The sequence below is a fragment of the Lactuca sativa genome, chromosome 8 (assembly GCF_002870075.4).
Source record: "Lactuca sativa cultivar Salinas chromosome 8, Lsat_Salinas_v11, whole genome shotgun sequence".
In the NCBI taxonomy this organism is placed as follows: domain Eukaryota; kingdom Viridiplantae; phylum Streptophyta; class Magnoliopsida; order Asterales; family Asteraceae; genus Lactuca; species Lactuca sativa.
In genome coordinates, this window is record NC_056630.2 from 135,388,150 (window position 1) to 135,395,573 (window position 7,424).

Below are 7,424 nucleotides of genomic sequence, written 5' to 3' on the forward strand. Positions count from 1 at the left end.
CTTAGAGTGTGTATTTTGGTTCCTTAGAAAAAGAAGAATGAAGGAAGCCAAGCTCATCTTGAAGGAGAGAAACACTTGGATCTAGGATTTCTAAATCATTTGCAACCTTCCTAAGGTATAAAGCTTGCAACTTTATCCCTCTAGCATATAGATCTAGATTTAGATGTCTTTATGGAGTTTTTGGTCCCAAAAGTGTTAGATCTTGAGCATGATATGTTCTTGACCATTAAGTTGTCCTTTCAGACCCTAAGAGGGGTCTTAAGTCATAAAAATGGGTTCCAAATGGTTAGTCTCACTTCATGCGTCATTTAGGTCTTAATGGAATGAGACCTTGAGTTAAGCACTTATTGGTCATGCTAAGTCATAAATTTGTTGAGACTTTATGACACCTAAGAGTATTTTAGCCATGGATCTGAAGTTTGGACGTAAGAGCTTAAGCCATTAAGCTCTTAATGGAATTTTTGGATTTGCGAGGGTACCTCCCGTGTACTTGGAGTATGCCATGCGTACGAGGTTAACCACTCCAATGGTGGTCAACCTGCGAGGCTTCGTGTACGCATAGCGTACCTCTGAAGTACGTCCTGCGTCCGCACCCTGAGTTGACTCGGTTAGGTTGATTTGGCTGGGTTGAATCAGTTGACCTAGTTGGTTTGACTGGTTGACTTTAACTTTGATCAAGTTTGACATTGAGGGTATTTTGGGATTTTGATGAAAATTGGTCATTTGGTGGGAATAGGTGTCGGTTAGAGAGCTGAGATTAGACGTCGAGACCTCATCAGCTTTTGTTCAGTTTTTTAGCTGAGTTTTCCTCACTGTACTTTCGGGTCGAAGGCACTAAGTCCGGTCCATTGGAGTGTTATACTAGTTTATCGTATGTTGGTATGATGTAGTGATCTATTAGATATGTATCCTGATATATAGGATGATGCTATGATTAGTGATCTGTAAGATTTGTCTGATTGTCTATTGACTGGTTTTTTGTATGCTTATATGTTATGTATATGTAGACATAGTTTATGTGTGATTGGATTGAGGCGGACCACTATAGACTAAAGGCCAAAGATCCAAGGCGTCTCGGATAGACTGCAGGCCTGAGGGGCATACCAGAAGGCCCGAAGAACGTTCAAGATAGGCTTAAGGCCCGATGAGACGTACCAGACATGCTGAAGGTTCTATGAGTGTACCAGATAGACTGTAGGTTGGTGGGGAATTCCAGCCAGGCTGAAGGCTCTGTATGCATGTTATTTCTGTCATGCTTATGTTATGTGTCGGTACTTTCGGGGACCCCATTTAGCGTTGGCTTACTGTTTTGGGTTATGTTTCAGGTACTTCAAATGATCACAGGAAGGCGAAGGCATGACCGTACGCATCCTCATGTTTTTGACTAATGATTTTGGGAGACTCTGACGTTGAACATGCTTTGAAAACTATGATTATAAACAATTTGTGAAATTGGTTGGTTTTAAAAAGTTTAACTTTCTTGTAATTTTTATGAGTGTTACACAATATCATATACATCTTTAGAAAATAAGATTCCAACTATTTCAATAAGAATACTAATTCACTTAGAAATAAACTTATCTTATTCTAAACTCGAAGTGTTCCCCGCGTTACGGGGTTTGGAAGTTGTTTTTGTGTGCATGTATAGTTCATTGCATTAATTGGTAACCACAGTAAATCATATCAACTTTGATTCTCAAAGGTGTTACATTGGACGTAATGAAAGTAGGATGCTATAATAAGAAAAAGTGAAAGTAAAATGCTACAATACAAAATTAAACGAAAGTACAATACTATTTCTCGTATATACCCTTCAGTCTTTGATGTTCGAATGTCTTACATGTGATACATTCCAAATCACCTCCAAAAACTGTTGTTCTTCGCGCGGAGCTACTGCTACAGTTTGTATACACTTCATTGCAAATACCTAAAACACAAAAAATAAATCATCATGTCTACAACAATAAACAATACTCTGTTATAAAACTTGGTAAATTGATTCATAATTTAGTTAAATATGTGAGCCTTATCCTACAACAATCAGTAAAAGTTTTTGTTCTATTAAATTTCTAACATCGAAGACTCTACCAACCCAATTAACAGAACAAGAAGAATGATAATAGTAGGGAGAAAGCTTGAGATATGGCAACTCTAAAAACGTGTGTTTGTCATTTTCTCTTGTTGCTAGTAGGAATTAGGGCTGACCAATATTGTTATTGGGAGAGGGATGCATGGAAAACAAAGAAAATCACACAACTTGAATACAAGTAAAGAAAAGGATAACCATACCAGTAGTACTAACATAACCAACGATTAACAAATTTACATCTCTTTCATCAAGAAATAGGAATTCTGTAAAAAACCATCCCCTTTATATAAATGTATCCAACAAAAAATTAAAGAAAAAAGAAAACACATCAACACATCCAATGAATTGAATATCTATGTCGTTAAGTATGTCTGTAATCTGCCATAAAAAACACAACAGGATTGAAGTACAATTTTTTTTTTACCTCAAATGAAAAATCTGAGTGGAGGTTAGTACCTCAAACTCCAAACCATCAACATGGACAAAGGCTTCCAATTTAACTTAAATTGCCTAGTCCATCCAATCCAACGACATATATTTTTTAATAAGAATGAAAAGTATAGTGATATAATAAGCTAATCAATAAATGTTTTTTGCTTTTTATAGAATTTCACCTAGGAAAAATACTTAAATTATGAAGAAAAATGATAGAAAATTCAACTCATAATAGCTCATTTCTATAGTTATAACTTCTTCACATGGTTTATGAAGTGGTCTTATAGAAACTATCTATATAACTGTTCAATTTTATAAGTTTAACAGGTACACCATTGAGTTACTAGATAAAATTGGCTTCTATTTTTCATTTTTGTTTTGTATTATGTCTCGTTCAAGAGTTTTTTAGGAAGGAAAGGGAAGGAAAGGAAGGAAAGGAAGAGAAAGGAGTAACCTTTCCTTTCCTTTCCTTCTATTTCCTTTCTCTTCCTTTCTCTCCCAATAATCTCAAAATTGAAAAGAAAGAAATCATAGAAAATAAGTCATTTCTTCTCCTCTCAATCCCTCCATTTCGTTCCTTTTCCCTTCTTAAATGAAACTCAAGAACACCCCTCCTTTCCTTTCCTTCCCTTTCTCTACTTAAATAAAACTCGAGAACACGTCTTTCCTTCCATTCCCTTCCCTTTCCTCTTCTTTCATTCTTTAAAAAAACTTGAGAACAGGGTGTCAGAGTGTCGATGACCCAGGTTGAGGATTAAACCCGATGAACAGTACCTCTGGTAACAATGTTGTAGGATACATGACATTTTAGGATTGTTTTTAAACTTAAACAGAAAAAAAAAATTCGAATTTGAATCTATGTTAAGAAATTTACTTTAGTTTTCATGTTATTTGAAATATAATAAGCTAATTAAATCTGTTTGAGACAAAACAAAATTCTCATCAATAGCCACATCAATAATTGAAGAGAATTAGTTAGCAAATGTGGAATCTATGCCCTCCATATGTAACAAACTGTTAATTTACAACATGAGTTTGATTGTGAATAATATGTAACAATACCATCTCTTGCACCCAACGTGAATTCAAACATACTAATTTTTCAATCCATCATAACCCAACCAAGTTTAATCAACAACTAATTCTCTGAAACGTTTCATCGAGCACATGGTAGTAAAAACTTGATGAATATAAGAATCAACATCAAATGCAATCTTAATCTTAATCTAAAAATATCAAATATCATGGTTATAAAAATAAATATTTTTGAACTTACCTTGGTCTAATAGTGTTCAAATTTGGAAATGATACCTAACATTAGATGTTCGAAGTCACAGAAGATTAGGAATGAAAGCAAGGAAAAACGGTGATGTTTTCGACCAGTTACAACCCAAACACCACATGAATCTAGGTGTAAAATCGTACCTGAGGTCAGAGCTTCAAAATCTGATTGGTTGTTGTTGGCTGCTTCGATACCTATAAACACAAAAAACACACACACACACACACACACACCATTAATGAGATACTTAGAAACCATTGATTTTTTCACCCTTAACCACCATTTTCTTTCTTCTTGAGCTTTGACGGTTTTTTTCCTAGATATCAGATTTTAGTAACAGGGGATGAAGGGGAGAGAATTAGGAAAAGCATTACCTTTTTAAATATTTACCAGATGTAGGAGGAAGAAGATGGTGCATGGAGTAGCTTCAGAGATTGAAGGCGGAAGAAGGCGTACCAGCTATATCTTTGTAGCATGAGTGCAGTGATGAGTAGTGTCGATTTTGGTCGATGTAACGATGGCAGATAGTAGGAGTGGTCGACGGTGCTGGACGTGCAAGACAGGTGGGTGATGATCCACGGCTGGAATAGCAGAGCAGAGGACCGGGCAGTGGAAAAGGTGTATGATAGAACAAAGGCCGATGGTAGTGGTGACAGTCGGTGGAGAAGATGGTGGGTAAGAGGGGTTGGATCGTCTGTTAAAGAGTGAAGGAAAATGCTGGAATGAAATCGAGGCAGTGAACCAGGTTGAGAATTAAACCTGATGAACAGTACCACCGGTGAGGTACTGTAGCTAAGGCGGTGTAAATGAGGTCTTCCCCATAACTTAAAAAAAAAAAAAAAAAAAAAAAAAAGTTGAACCAATAGGAGGAGGGAACTGTTCTTAAGGGGACATGAGATTAATATATATAAAGAAAATGGCAGTAATATTTGATACAATCATCTACAAATGGACGAATGTAGTGGGGTATATATAATCAAAGGTATTTGTCCATCATTAACGAGGGAGATGTTTCTAGACCTTCTTTGATGATTAAGTATCAATAAACACACATAAACATTCTTAAGTGTAGTAACAGTTTTCATAGTTTTCATTCTTGATATAGGAACAAAAGTGTCAAACAAAGAAGGTTGATGTGATCCAATATAATGATTAACATACGTCATCATATAGATAGAAGAAAATATAAGTCACCTTGAAGTGGTTTGTGATAAACAACCAAGAAAGTTACTATAGTAACCTAACATATATGGTAGATGATGCGTAGGCCAGGTCAATCCAAGGTCTATAATGTCACATGAATGTTATGTATTACATAAGCAGAATTTTTTACGGGATGTTATCCCTATTTGATGTGCATTTTTTACCAAAAATAATAAAAACCATTACTTTGATGGGAGCTAAAAATTAGTATTAGGAAAGAGGAAACACGAAACATTTGTATTATTTTGGTATAATCTATTTCAGATACCATTAGATCCGTCTTCCATCTTTCATTTTAGGATCCGATCTCCACTGGGAATAAGATTGACCTAAAGATTACAAACAAACCGTAAGCAACCGCCTGGTAGGGGATCACAAACGATTCTCTGACGGTTTAGTTAGCAAAAGGTTGTATATTCGATGGATTATACACGAGAGCTAGAAGTGGATTTAGCGTACTTACTTTCTAGTGGTGTCGAGACATCTATTTATAGAGATATAGGAAGTGGCAAGCTCTTCCTACATCGACCCTGACGTGCCATCTTATTGAATTTATGGTGCAACGCCCGAAGGTACGACCATTGGTAATATACATACCTTTATACAGTTGTCATATGGTTGTACCATTTTCTCTTCATCACGTATCCTCATATAGGCTGTATCCTCATAGTTTCGAGATACTTCCATTAGTGTTTAGACATCATTTTGTACCTTCCCTCTATTCTTTCCTTTCCTAAAAATTTATTATACCAGTTCAATGTTTAACGACTCGTGCATCTTCGAACATGCCAGTTCGTGATGTCCAAGAAAGGATAGAAGTATTTCCAGATTATACCCCCATTAAGTCCCCCCATTTTGTATCTCTATGTATTCGATGGAGTAAGGATGCAAACTTTGGTAAGAGCGATATTATAGTCGTTATGGTCGGATAGGGGTGTAAAATTCCTGAATTAACTTTGATGTAACGTGCTGACGGTTATGTCAGTCCTAATGATGATCCCTGTAACCGTCTCTTCATTTGCCATTACTTGAATAGGGGTACAGTATCCACCAACCACTTTGTCTGGCTATTAATCTTCATATGCTTTAGACTCACTATAAATATTCTGTTTTAAACAATTCGTTTCACCATTTTCTCTTTTAGCTATAGTCAGTTTTCTTCTTCTGTCGACTTTTCATTTCGATTTCTCCCTCTCTTCTAAACATGGCAAGCACTAGAACTTCTCATATAGGAATGGTGAAATCCAAACTAACCGTTTGAAATATGGGTATGCTTGTTCGGAAGTACCATATCGATCCCAAGTTCCACCCTCGTTTGCTGGAGGCCAACGATGCCATTATTGATGGTGCTGAAGCCTTCATGGGGGTTTATCGAGTATTCTTCAAGTCTGGGTTGCGCTTGCCTGATTTTGATTTACTGTGAAACTGTTCTGGATTACTCTGGTCTGCACATCGACCAAATAACCCCAATGGCTTTTGCAAGGTTCTTTGCTTTACCGTGTTGCGTGTTTCCATGGATGTGTCGTTGTCTATTACCCTATTTTGCTACTTCTGCCTTCCTATGTCCAATTGAGACTGGGTCTCCTTCTACCTTTACCATGGTACGGTAGACCTATGTGATGGTCTTCCTACTTCTGTCAAATATTGGAAGTAAGAGTTCTTTTACGTTCATTCCTCTGCCTTTTCTGGTCCTATGGCGTATGGTGCAACTGCTGACAGGGTTGCTGACCCCACCCATGAACTCTCTGCCTGACAAAATGTTAATAATGAAGTGGTCGGCAAGCAACTTGTTCGATGGGCAGATCCTGATGAAGCAGTGTTGGGTATGGTGGGTATGAGCCCCCAGTGGAATCATTTGGGTAAGAAAATTATGGAAATTTGAGGGAAAAACTATAACCCTTCTCAATCGTCTTCATCGAAAGCATAATGTGAACCCTGCCCTAGTTATAGAGGAGGTGATGATCTTGGACTCCCCGACTCGTTCAGAATCTAGCATGGATTCCGTTCTAGAGGTTTCTCAGTCGGATAGCTCTAAATCTATTCCTCCTAACCTTTGATCCAATGTTGTGAGATTGGATTCTGATCGTGGTAGACCTCCCATAGTGTCTACAAGAGCTTCCTCGATATGGTTCATCCTAAAGAGGTGTTCCGAAAGTGCTCAAGATGACCAGCTTATTCAAATATATCCTCTCAAACAGAAACATTCTGATCGTGAAACAAGAAGCCGAAGTTTGAATGATCTTGTTGATCCTCCTGTTCTCGATGTTATAGGATCTGATCGTAACTTGGAAGGCCATACAACCACTGTCTTCCATGATTGTCCGATTGAACCAGATAGCAAGATGAAATGTATTGAAATCGAGGCTGAAGCGTCCCATTTGGCCAAATCAAGATCGAAGGATGTTGTTAAGAATT

General features: G+C 37.2%; 1 long non-coding RNA gene across 1 annotated transcript; it reads right to left on the reverse strand.

The window, feature by feature from the left end:
• Positions 1 to 1,688: 1,688 nt before the first annotated feature.
• LOC122195552 (uncharacterized) lies at positions 1,689 to 4,625 on the reverse strand. The gene is made up of 3 exons (XR_006185882.2): positions 4,181 to 4,625; positions 3,950 to 4,000; positions 1,689 to 1,927 (listed from the first exon to the last, which is right to left on the reverse strand). It is a non-coding gene; the product is annotated as an uncharacterized LOC122195552 (long non-coding RNA).
• Positions 4,626 to 7,424: the final 2,799 nt, after the last annotated feature.